The following is a 13,407-nucleotide window of genomic DNA, read 5'->3' on the forward strand; positions in this document are numbered from 1 at the left end:
TTTTAATATATGCACAAGAGAAGAATTCTACTGTCCCTACATCCTTTCCACAAAGACATCCTTAAACTGGACCCATAACTTGAGGGAGAGAGCAGAACCTGACTGTTCAGGCGATGCTGAGGGGATACTGATGGCTCTTGTAAGTGCATAGTCGAATAGTTCCTTGGATGGACAAGGGAATAAGAGCAAGGTCAGCAGTGGCATTATGCTATTAAATTTCCTCATGCAGGCAACCATTAGTAAGCTATCTCTGCTTATTGCTGTAATAATGTATGCTCTGGCTCTGCACTGTCATCGGATACAGAATTTTGGACCCTTTCTTCACTGTTGTTGTCCCTGATTGCAACAGTACTGCTGCACCAGATGGAGCTGCATCTTTCACCCCAGCTTTTCTGTGGCACCATCCTTGACAGTGATGTTTGCTGCAGTTCCAGAGATGGAGATTACATCCACAGGCTAGTGTGATGTGCAACATTTGCAACAAACTGAAACCAAGCATATTGTCTGTAAAATCACAGAATCACAGAATCACAGAATCACTAAGGTTGGAAAAGACCTATAGGATCATCCAGTCCAACCATCCACCTGTCACCAATGGTTCTCATTAAACCATATCCCTCAACACAACATCCAAACGTTCTTTGAACACCTCCAGGGTCGGTGACTCCACCACCTCCCTGGGCAGCCCATTCCAGTGCCTGACCACCCTTTCAGAGAAGTAGTATTTCCTAATATCCAGCCTGAATCTTCCCTGGCGAAGCTTGAAACCATTCCCTCTAGTCCTATCACCAGTTACACGAGAAACAAAGCTGAGCTTTGTTTTGCTGTTAAAAAATCTCACATGCTTTTAATTTTTTCTTTCTCTTATCTCTCTGATCCTAATCCTGATGTTTCCCTTTAATCTCGACTCAAACAGTTTAGTAGAGCACAGAATAAAATAATTTGTACCAAGAAAGTCATGCGGCTTGGAGCTGCATCGGACGGGGGGATGTCAGGTGGGGGTTAGGAAAAGGTTCCTCATCTTTTCCTAAGGGTGGTGGGCATGGAACAGGCTGCCCAGGGCAGTGGGCACGGCCCCGAGGGCTGGGGTTCAAGGAGTGTTTGTACATCACTCTCAGACATATGGTTTGGATTTTGGTTGGCCCTGTGTGGAGGCAGGAGCTGTACTCGGTGATGCTTGCAGGTCCCTTCCAACTCAGGATATTCTATGATTCTGTGTAAATAAAGCCTAGTGACACCCATGTGTTACGTATGCTCAATTATGTGCTGCTTGCCCACTGCTTGTTAGCTATGCACTACAGTCTGGGGTAGTGCCACAAGCCAGTCACTCCCCAAACGGTGCAAACTGCACATCTGGCTTTGAATGTCACTCCCTGCGTGCGTGTCTGATTATCATCTGTAACTGATGTCAGGGAGATTGTTTTTGGTGTGGGTGTGAGGAGCCCCAATTTCAGGTCTGAATGAATGACTCTGCTGTGACTTAGCTTTCCATTTTTCGACTGTTTGTTTTATTTGCAAAGCCCTTTTCCTCCATCCTCTCCATCCCTGTCGCTCTGTTTGTAGAGAAAATAGGCAGAACTGACATGTAAAGGTGCCCTCAGAGCCAATTTGCAGCAATTGGTAAAGATCACACTGCATCCATCTAAAAATGCCTATCCATAGGGAGCTGCCTCTGAGCTGAGTGTGGGAGAGTGTTTTAAAGGCATAGCTAGAGCAGGAAAAGGATCTGTTTTTAAATTGGAGAGGGGCAGATCAATTCAGAAACAGCAAGGCTGTCCTCAGCCCTTCACCTACACATTCTCTGAGAGCTGAGACTGTGATTGCATTTTTATTTATTACCGTACATTTTTGCACTGCTTGGTTTTAACTCAAATAGCAGCACTAAAGCTAGATACACTGTATTAGCAGCTCTTTGTAACCACCAAGCAGAGAGCAGTGAGCAAAAAGCTCTAGTGTGTGTCTTTACAGATCCAAATCCCTTGGCGTTTGGGTCTGGTGTTGCCAGGTTAGTGGGTTGGCACTTTTTGTTGTTGTTGTTTTGTTGTTTAAAAAAAAAAAAGAAATTTTTTTTTGTAAAGCTAAGACTTCTCTACAAAATTTGATGGAAGATTTTGGCCAAAAATACTATTTTTCCTTTTGCCCTATCTACCTAGCCAAAATCATTTGGAGTTTTGTTGGTTATGCCAGCTAGAAAAGGAAATTGGCAATAAAGTCATGTTTCTTTGGCAAAGTCTGTCTGTTCTCAAAAACGTATCCCGCCTTATTGCTGTTGTGCAGCAGAGAGCAGACAATTGGAGCCAGTTATCTCATCCACTGCTCCAGCTTGGTTTCAGTGAGCGCCTGATGTGAGAACCCGTCTCCTTGGGCTCCCTTCTGCTGGGTCATCCTCATTGTTGCTCCCCTCTCTGCTAGCTTCAGCACACTGTCACGTTTTCTACCCAAGCTGTTTTGTTGCCATTTGCATATTCAGCAAGCTTTCCTTAGCAATTGCAAGCTCATGCTCTCTCTAACTACTGCAATGACATTTTCAGGTAGGTTTTGCAGGAACAGTTAAGGCTCTGAGTTTCAGCACGGTTTAACTTTTGTATCTTCAGAGTTTGGGTTCATATTTTAGAGGGAGAAACCCCAAGCAACATCAAGTAGGATAAGGCATCTGCAGCCCTGTGGCTTTATGCTGGCAGCCAATGCAAGGCTCTATCAGTCATGTAGCCAACAGCGTGCACCTTCAAGTCATCAGTAAGGTTTATAATGCTGGGAAAAATTATCTGATTCTGTATTCCTTCTGCAGGCTTGTTGTCTCCCTCTCTCCCTTGCCCCCTATGTATAAATGTTGTAAAGCTATCTTTTGCTGAGCTACTGATTAATCCAGCATTAATCGACCTCCCTTAATTGTACTTGGCTATTTTCTCTCCCTTTATCCTTAAATTGCTCTACTGGGCAGGGGGTCTGGAGGGCAAACACATTCATTATCTTACCGGCAAACAAGATATGAATCGCACTGCAGGGGACAAAATTAAATTTACGGTTTCCCCTTGTACATGTCATAAACTATTGATTTAAAACAAGAGGGGACTGAGGAGTGGAGCCAGTACATTGGCTATCTTGCACTGTTTTTGCTGTATTCTGCCAGGCGTGCTTGCAGCCAGTCCCTGCATGGCTTGCTGGTGAGGAGTAGCTGGTCCCCCAGGGGATTTGTAAGGCAATGAAAAAGGCAGAGGGAAGTTAAGGTGTAGTCTGTCTGGTAGCTCCTTGGGTGGCTTACCTACAACTCTCTTTCTAGCTTGAGAACTTTAAGTCCTGTGGTAGTCTTAATAGACCCGCAACAGATACTTCCTCCCATATATGCAAAGACTAGTGTGAAAAGGACCTCTTTAGAGACTCCATGTGCATGGCTCAGTCCCAATGACAGGGAAAGGAAAGGATTTCAGACACTGGCCATGGTGTTTGCTGTTGGTGCTTGCCCTGTCTGCTGTGCCAAACAGAGGAACTATTGGCTGGCAGCATGAGCAAATCAAAGAGTACCTTTGCAGTACTCGGTCAGCGTGAGCCCTAGCACAGTGTTTGCTTCTGTGCCTCTTCCCTTTTCATGCTCTCGCAACAAGACTGGGAACACTCGTGTGATAGAGGCCAGAAAAAAGCATATAGTCCATTCACACAAGAGAAATATCCTGCATGTGGTACTGGTTGTCAACAGCAGACCCCACGCCGTGCCCCTCAGCTGGTATTGGGAACGTTCTGAATGGTGGGAACATGGATGAGGCCAAACGCAAACCCAATGCTTGGTGGAATGTCATCTATTATATGCCTAATGATGTTAAAAAAGAATTTAGTCCCTCCTGTGCTGGCAGCCGTTTCTCATTACCAGTTAATTGGACCTAGACGCAGTCACTGTTGAAATCTATTGTCAGTAGCAAGTTGTTATATTAGAGTAGGTGCACCTTGGGAGGGTTGCTTATATCTCCAGACAGCACGAGAGAGTCAAAGGCTGCAACTACATAAAACATTTTCCTCTTCCTAAGGTTTCCTAGGGACAGATCCCATTAAGGTGTACTGTGGCAAGACTAATAGGGCTGCTGACAAGGGTTGAACCTGTATGTTGTCCAGACAGCAAAAGGGTTTCATCACCTCTTCAGCACCAGAAATCTTGTTGCTTCTCCCTGACGGCTGCAAGAGAGGTGGGAGGATCTGCTGGGGAAATCTTCCTTTGCCCTCCCTTGACTCCTCTGAGCTGGTCCACATGGAGAATTAGATGCAAGATTCTGCATACTATCTGCTATAGGACCTAATCTAGCAAGTGGCCAAAGATAAGCACTGGCTGCCGAGATTTGATGTGAAAATCTGTGCAGAGGAAGCTGTTTGCAGTGAGGAACTTTTATTAGCTCCAGGATATTGACTACATACACTCAAGCACTGTCTTCTCTCATCTTATCTATTGCTTTAAATGTGTGCCTACCCACTGACCCGACTCTTTCGGATCGTTCCTTTAATCAGCTTGGGGATGTAGGAGAATATTTTGTCAGAAAATATTTCTGACTGCCAAACTTAGTTTATTTGCGTCTCATTGCAAAACAGACCCCAAGAGGTGAAATGCCGTAATCACTTGCATTTCTGATTCCCCAGATCACTTGCCTCTAAATAACTATGATGTGCTCTGAGGACTGGGTAAGAATTTAATTATGTTATCACAATTAACCTGCCATCTTTTTATTTTATTTTTTTCTCTCTCTCTCTCTCTTTTTTTTTTTTTTTACAACTACAAAATTAACTTTAATTTTGAGCCAAAGGCTTTGTTGTCAGCAACTTTATCTGCTATTTGCCAGCTCACCACAGAATCCTTACTACTAGCACATAAAATAAGAATTCACAAAGCACTTTAAAGCTTGAATACATCTTTACTTGCACAGTTTCTCCTGTTCATTTTCAGGATAGTCTTTTGCAGTCTGTAATATATCACTAGCACTGCCCCTTCTTCCTTCTCGTGTTGTAGATTTCCTAGGGTCATCAAACACTTTTATCAAAGAAAACCCTCCCATTGGGTGCTCCATATGCTCTGCTCCATTGCAGTGCCTTTTCTACAGCTGGCTAAGGACCGTGGCTTTCATTCCTGTGTCTTCTCCACAGAGGATGTGAGCTTTTTTCAGTCAGGGGTGAAGCATTCAAGCAATGTGGTGAGTGCTTTTCAGTTCAGAATCACAGAACACATTGGGTTGGAAGAGACCTTAAAGATCATCCAGTTCCAACCACCCTGCTTTGGCAGGGTTGCAGTCCCCACTCCAGTGTATGAGCTAGTAGGGAGGCACTCAACTACCATTCACCCAAAGACTCCTGCTTGGTACAGTCAGCTTTGCAACAGTCTCATTTTCATCTCTCCTTCAACAGTATTCCATTTTTTTTCTTTCAGTGGTAGTTATATTTGCCATATTGAGAGGTTAAAGTGACTTTCCGCCCACTTTGGGCAATTTAAGAATCTCACATGAGACAGTGAAGCTACAGTTCCATTTGTCACTCAGTCTCTACTGTTCTCTTTCATGTGACACATCTTCCCTTCCTTCTTACCTGTTCTTCAACAAGGGATTTCTCTACTTTTCTCATCCTCTGCGCAAGCCCAACCCTGAAGCAGAGCAGATGTCTTATCTCTGCCTGGCCCAGGGGTCTGAGCATCTGGATGAAAGTGCTGACTCTTCTCTTTTGTGCAGTGCAGAAGATGTGCCCTAATACCCTTCATTTCCAAGCAGAACTGGAGCTAGTCCAGCCTGTGAAATCTGCCTAGAATCTCAATTTTCCTCTCCTTGCCTGCTGTCACCAGAGAAATCCCAGCTTCATCAAGTGCTTATTCTGGTCCTTGGCTTGTTGAATTGCTGGGGAAGGTGACTCGAGAATTTTGGGTCCTTGCCAGTCATTCACAAGCCAATAGCAGCAGAGATAATAGTCACTCATAACACCTGTGCCAAAATGTGGGCATAGGCCTGGGAGCTTTTAGGAGCCCTTGAAATGTCACAGAATGCAGTTGTTCAGGGATTCTGGAGGATCACCTGGATTTCCCTATCTGCCCCATCAGCAAATGGAAGTTATTCTTCATCTTTACTTCATTACCAACCAGAACCGACCATAAATCACTTTCAAGAGTTGTTTTTGCCTTCTTCCTTACCTGCCATCTATCCTGTATGGCCTGTGTTCCAGCCCTCTCTGAGCCTGCACTTCTAACACTATCGTCATGGCTGTTTGTTCTGCTGAGTGTGTTGTGTTTAAAGGAATTACTACAACATATGGTCAACACTCCACATTTCATATGTTATCCATCACATTACAGAGTTCAAACCACGTGTCCCTCCTGCAGCCAGGGGAAAGTGCCTGCCCAGCTCCAATCAAGTGGTCTGCTAACTTGCCCCTCTGCAAGAGGCTTTGGGATCATTTGCAGGCATTGCTCAGATGCGAGGGTAGTACCAAAAAGTTGGCAGTGAATGGAGCGATGAGGAAGCAGCTTGCGGAAGTCAGCTGGGAGAAGGGACAGTGTGGAGGAAATTAGGGAGAGAGGAGGAATTCAGGTTGTGAATGAAAAAGAAGAGAATAAAAGGAGAGTGACGACTTGAGGGAAGAAATAACAGCTGTGTTTTGAAGGAGATGTAAAATCAACATTCTTGCCTCTCTCAGCTATTAAAGATCTCTTTGATTTTGTTTTAAAGCCCAGATTGTTATCCCAAGAGTCAGGTCTAAATTCAGAGTGGGTAATTGCAGCCTGACCTACTTGTCAGACCCATTCTGGTGGCAGTAGGGTCTCATTTTCTGAACCTAACTGTGCTGTACTGCTGCTGTGATCTAACCCAGAAGTGGCTTCATTTCAGTGCTGAAGGAAATGACTGTGACATGGGTCTCTCCAGGTTCATCCCAGTTCCTTCCCAGGAAAATTCCTCATGTTAGAGGGGGTTACCTCCACCATTTGGGGACACACGTGCCTTCAGAAATGCACAGAAATTCCTTGGCAGAGTAAACAAATCTGTGCCTGGGAATTCCCACCCCATTGGAGAGTTTGTGTGGCAGCAGAGAAGGCAAGCACAAGGGTAGAAAGGACTAGCTGTGTGTTGTAGAAAGGAGGGCCTGTGCGTTGTTCCCTTGCTGTCTTGATGCTGATAGGTGGCAGATTTGTTCTGAGAGTCTTCGAGGGCTGATATAGTTGAATCTCCCATTGAGTCCTTCCACTTTCAGCTTTCAAACCACTCCTGTCACAGACAGAACTGCCAACATCCTCTTTGAAACTTAGTTGGGAAGGCAGCTTTTGTGGTCTCCTGTCCAACTTCCTGCTCAAAGCAGAGCTAACTTCAGCATTTGATCAGGTTACTCAGGACCTTGCTGCATCAAATTTTGGAAATCTCCCAGGACGGTGGTTCTTCAGCCTGCCTTGGCACCTTTCCAGTGCTGCAACACCTTCATTATGAAAAAATATATATATATTTTTTCCCACCAAACATTTTAAGAGCTCAAAATTGCTCCAGTTGTACCTTCAGAAGTGCTGATGGGAGGGAAATACTCATTTACTTTGGTCCGCTGTTTACCCTCTCATTATTGCAGCCAACTATGCATTTAGCCTTCCTTGCTGCAAGGGCATGCTGGAGAATGATCTTCAGCTGTTAATAACAGGGTCTCTCTGGTCTTTTTCTGCAGGGCAAGTTAGTCCTCATTCTGAAGTGTTGCACAGGGTCATTTCAGCACATGAAAGACTTTGCACTTGTCCTTGCTGAACTTCATGAAGCTCCTGTTACCCAGTTTGTCCAGGTCCTCAGAATAGGAGCCTCCAGAGAGCACCAAACTTCCCTGAGTTTGGTTTTGTTCCTAAAGATGGTGGAGATTTGCTGTTGAGCTCAATGGTCCTTGTAGATCCATTTCAACTCATGATGTTCTGTGATTCTCTGGTCATCCAGGTTGCTGATGATCAGGTTCACCAGTCTGTCTGACTTTTTGTGCAGAGGACTGAATACTATTACTGTTAGCATGGGTTAGAGTGCAGAAAGCTGGGAGCCTCCGGCCTCTGAGGTACAAAAACAGCTTGAGATACCTTCTGCCTTGAAGGGAATGCAGGTTAAGAAGACAAGGCAGAGAAAGGGCATGAAAAAAAAAAATGACCAAGGGATGTTTTGGCTTGCTTGAGTTGACATTTCAGGAAGCTTCATTGCTGAGAGTAGAAGTGTATTTGCTGAGCATTAGGACAGCATGATAAACATGGGCTGCCCGGCTGCCTGGCTCAATGTGCGCAAGTATTATGGTATTACTGAGCCTGCAGACAAGCCAGGGAGCTTTCTTTTCTTCCCTACCCCACCTGGCTTTTGAACCCTGAACTTGCTCCACGGAAATGTTCAACACCCGCAAGCTGGCTCCATGGAGCAGCTCTGCGTGTCAGTGCTGTGCGACTGGGGGCTGCCCTAAAGGGAGGCAAGATCCCATCCCCCAGATGCTTCCATCCACACCCAGCAGCCCTACTCAGCAAGCCCAGGGCTTCGGCTGTTGGAGAGATTAAGGAAGTAGTTGAATCTGCTAATGCAATAATAGTAATTAATAACAATAATGGGTGCTTTTAATGTATTTTGTCATGATTTACTAGGCAGGGAGTACCGTAGGAGAGCAGAGCACTTTGCAGTGAGAATAAAAAGGCAAGGTGACTGGGCCCTAAATTGCACATCTGGGCGTGATTTGGAGAGGCAATTTATTGAGACCATAAATGACGTCTTTTTCAAGCAGCTTGTTTTGGTGCCTGTGAGGGAGAGCACGGCTCCTGATTTAAGGCCCTGTTCTGCGGTCCTGGCTCACAATATAAGGCTCCAGGAGCATCCCTCATGGCAGAGGAGCTCACTCACTGAGGATGCCCTCTTTTCCCAGGCTCTCTGGTTGCAGTGTGATCTGCAACAGCCCTGGCTCTTGCCATCAGTCCATCAGAAGCAATTCCTTCTGCCCCTAGAAACAAGCTCTGTGAAATGTAAAAGGCTGTGGAGGAGCGCATCCTCCCAGCACAACTTTAACGCTTTCATTGATCTCAGTGATTTTGTGTCAGCATTGTGGCAGGAGTTGGCCTCTGCGCTGTAGAGCCTTGCCTGGGCGAGTGGGCACTTTTCAATGGGTTTTATTAGTATTACTATGATAGGGCCTGCAGCATACAAAGAGCTTGCCAGGATGCAGCATGCCCTTCCCTGAGGCTGCGGGCATTGTGGTGGAGTGCTGCAGGTAGTGGCCAGGCACAGAGGCCTAGGGCCCATGCAGCCTCCCCTGGGACAATCTGCTCCTCAAATAAGCTGAAGGACAGAGTAAATTAAAGCAAACAAGCCAGAGAAAAAGCAATCCTTAAAAGCCCTGGGCTCATCTTGGCTGTCATCCCTGCCTCGGTGTGCAAGGAGGCCATGGAAGCTCCACATGGAGGGGGATGGGGAGGCTTGCCAGCCACTCTGCAGAGCGTGGGCGCTCATTAGAGCTCATCAAGAGCCTTTTAATGAACTTCCAAACTAGCAGGGGTCAGATGTAATGGTAGGTGACGTGTGAATGAGAAGGAAGCCAGGAAGAGCAAGAGGCAGCAGTGAGGGGATTGTGCTTACACAGTGCTGGGAGAAGTATGCCATTGGAAAGCTGCAGCAAAGGCAGCAAGCATCCTCCCTGTGCTGTCAGCTTCTCACAAGGCAGTAGGCAGCTGGGAAGAAGCAGCAGGGGCTGGTGCTGAGCAGAGTCTCTATGCAGACGCCAAGCACCCTGCTGAGAATTTTAATTCCTTGAGGCCAGGGGTCCCTGTCTGTGGGCTCACTCTGCCCAAGCTGGGCTATGCTTGCAGCCCCGTGGTACAGACCCGCACCCAGAGGTGTCCACATGTGCCAGCAGATTTTGGGCCAAGCGTTCCAAAATCAGGGTGCAGGGACATGTCTGTGTGAGGGGCTATACCTGCAGATGGCTGACACCCTGGAACATTGCAGCTCTGTGGGCGTCGTGCACTCGTTTCTGTGCGGATTTTTGCTGATGGGGATGATATATGCATACAAAGTATTTTGTTATTGTTATTATTACCCAAAGTTATGGATCAGCTTGAGAAACTCAAATGCAGTAAATCACTGGGACTGGGGTAGCATTAGTCTCAGGGCTCTGAAGTAAATAATGCATGAAATATACTGACAGCAGTGTCTGACAGATCCTTATAAACTGCATCTCTCTAACGAGCGCAGAGCTGCTAATAGCAGGGTTGGATTCGGGAAGAAAACACGGAAACCTTGCCGCTTTCAGACAATATGATGCAGATCAGCAACTGCCACTCCCGCAGCCAAGAGGACCTACTGTAAAGAAGGGATGATGGCATGGGGCTCTGGTGGCAGACTGCTGTCCCTCCTCCCTCCCCACGTGTCTCCAGCCTGCCCTGCCTTCACCCCAGTGCACAGGGAGAGGAAATGCTGAAGGCATGCTAACTGCTATTATTATTTTTTTTAATAATCAAAAGACATCCTGGGAATTATGGGTCTGTGAGCTCTCTTTCAATCCTAGCCAAACTGATTGTGGAGCTAATTAAAGACAGACAGGTACAACAGTCGGATAAGCGTAACAAGACAGGATCAATCCAGTGCGGCTTCTAGAAGGTAAAACTGGGCCTTTTTGAGCCACGGGTTTTTATTTTTTTTAAGTTCAATAAAGTAAGAGATAAAGGTGATCCCCAGCAGACATAACGTGCTTTGATTTTCACAATGCCTTTGATAAGGCCTTTCACAGGAAATTATGAAGGGAAATAAATAGCCACGGGAGAAGGGGCAAGGTCTTGGCATGGTTTAAAAAATGGTTGAGTGCTAAGAAGCAGAGAGCAATTGCACCTTCCGTGAAGAACAGCTACCAGTGGGAGCCAGCGGGTTACATGGAGGACTTCTGTCTGCCTGCATTTGTTCGTAGTGTTTTGGTGATGACCCAGCCCAATGTTAGGGTGTCACAAGGCCCACCGGCACCGTGGGATCGTGGTGGGCTGCAGCACAGAGCAGTAATGCAGGCTGCCAAAACAGCCTCCACTTCAGCTGCACGGTGATGAGCTGAGCTCCTGGGCTTCTCAGGGGGAAGAGATTGGGAGTCATGGTGAGTAACTCGATAAAAGCTTCTTCACTGGGTAGTGTCGCTTCCAAAAGCAGAGAGGATGCTTGGTTGCCTTTAAGGGACAGGAAAACAATAGGGAATATGTTATAAAAAATGACATTATCTTGAACACTGGCTACACCCTCATTTAAGACAGTGTGTAGAATTACCAGAGGGCCGTGAAGCATGCTTAGTAATCTTGTGAGATTTACCTACAAGGAGGCAGTCGGTTGGACCAAAAGGGGCTCTTTTTTCTCTTCTTTTTTTTTTTCTTTTCTATATTTTCCACTGTTAGCAATCTCACAAAAACACACGAGTGCCATTTCCCCTTTGCATCTCTCCCTCCTCGTGCTTGGTGACGTGCCCTCTGCCATCCCCATGCACGCACTGCCTGATCCCGCTCCAGAGGGATGGTGAGCTCCACGCATCTGCACGCTGAAGGCTTGTAATTGAGTTAGCTACACTAATGAAGGGTGCGGCGGAAACCGATTGGTCCCTCCTCCTTCTCTCCTCCTGTAACACTAGAACAAGAGGTCACTTGGAGATGCTAATAGCGGCTTAATTTAGACCACATGAAAGGAGACACTTTTTTGCACAGCAGGTAGTCAGTCTGTGAAATCCACACTGCCTCCGGAGGTCAGAGAGTCAAACGCTGCAGAAGGATTTGTGAAGTTTCTGGGTCATTTTTTGCACTATAACAGCTATCATCACGGAGAATACAAGAGCACCCCCAGGCAAGACCCCGTGTGCAGTGCATGGAGCAGCAGTCAGCACTGCCCTAGTGGCTTTAACCTTCATGCCCAAAGAAAGCCAGGGTTAGTTTGGTTAGAGATCAGAGTCATAGGATCATAGAATGGCTTGGGTTGAAAAGGACCACAATTGATCATCTAGTTTCAACCCCCTGCTGTGTGCAGGGTCACCAACCACCAGACCAGGCTGCCCAGAGCCACATCCAGCCTGGCCTTGAATGCCTCCAGGGATGGGGCATCCACAGCCTCCTTGGGCAACCTGTTCCAGTGTGTCAGCACCTCTGTGTGAAAAACTTCCTCCTCATTTCTAACCTAACCTCCCCTGTCTCAGTTTAAAACCATTCCCCCTTGTCCTATCACTGTCCACCCTCATGAACAGCCGTTCCCCTCCTGTGTATATATTTCCTTCAAGATCTTCCCCCATTGTGTGTAAATACCTGGGATTGCCCCGACCCAAGTGCAGCACCCTGCACAAATATCATGTTTTCATTTTTCTTCTGCTCCAGCTCTAACCCCACTGTCCAGCTAGCATTCCCATTCACTTGGTGTCGTGCATCCTAAGTGGTAACAGAAGTAGTGCAGCCAGCAGGAGCAGGGAGGTGATTGTCCCTCTGTATTCAGTGCTGGTGAGGCTGCATCTTGAGAACTGTGTTCAGTTTTGAGCCCCTCACTACAAGAAAGACATTGAGGCCCTGGAGTGTGTCCAGAGAAGGTCAGTGGAAATGGTGAGGTGTCTGGAAGACAAGTCTTATGGTGAGTGGCTGAGGGAACTCAGATTGTTCAGTCTGGAGAAGAGGAGGTTCAGGGGAGACCTTACCGTATCAGAGCTCCATGAAAGGAGGTTGTGGCGAGGTGGGGGTTGGCCTCTTCTCCCAGGTAACAGCAGTAGGATGAGAAGGTACGGCCTCAAGTTGTGTGAGGGTAGATTCAGGTTGGATATTAGGAAAAATGGCTTATTGGAAAGAGTGGTGAGGCAATGGCATAGGCTGCTCAGGGAGGTGGTGGAGTCACTGTCCCTGAAGGTGTTCTAGTACCATGGAGATGTGGCACTGAGGGATGTGGTTAGTGTGGATGATGGGGGTAGGTCAATGGTTGGACTTGGTTTTAGTGGTCTTTTCCAACCTTAATGAGTATGTGATTCTGTGAGGGCTCTGTTTCAATATGTAAATGAATCTTTTGCTCTGATGTCAAAAAAGGGAAGGGGAGGACAGTTACTCTGCAGCTGCCTTTATCCTGGCCAAGTCAGTCCATGACCCATAGTGTTTGAGTGATCTTGAAATCTCCTGAACATGGTGTCTGTGGACTGGTGGCTTTGCCACTCTTCCGGTCAGTTGCCTGCATTGCCTGCAGCACCATGAGCTGCTCAGCAGGTCTGACTGTGTGTGGGTGTTGGTAGATTCTCCCTGTAGGCACCACAGGCCAGAGATAGTGGTAGTGTTGAAGAGCTGTAAACATGTGAAGGTATTTGTATTTATCAGCAAGAACAAAGCATAAAGGAAGAGGGAAAAATATTTGCAGAGCTGTCTTTGTCTCTAGATCCATGTTTGACTGACCTGGAGTCCTAGGAAAGCCATTAGCCCCTAGA

General features: G+C 46.6%; 1 protein-coding gene across 5 annotated transcripts in view; it reads left to right on the plus strand.

Annotated features, from left to right (window-relative positions):
- Nucleotides 1–13,407, plus strand: part of LSAMP (limbic system associated membrane protein) — a 965,192-nt gene that overhangs the window by 777,350 nt on the left and 174,435 nt on the right. The gene's annotated exons all lie outside the window — the stretch shown is intronic.

The sequence above is a fragment of the Phasianus colchicus genome, chromosome 1, assembly GCF_987193195.1.
Source record: "Phasianus colchicus chromosome 1, bPhaCol1.hap1.1, whole genome shotgun sequence".
Classification (NCBI taxonomy): Eukaryota; Metazoa; Chordata; class Aves; order Galliformes; family Phasianidae; genus Phasianus; species Phasianus colchicus.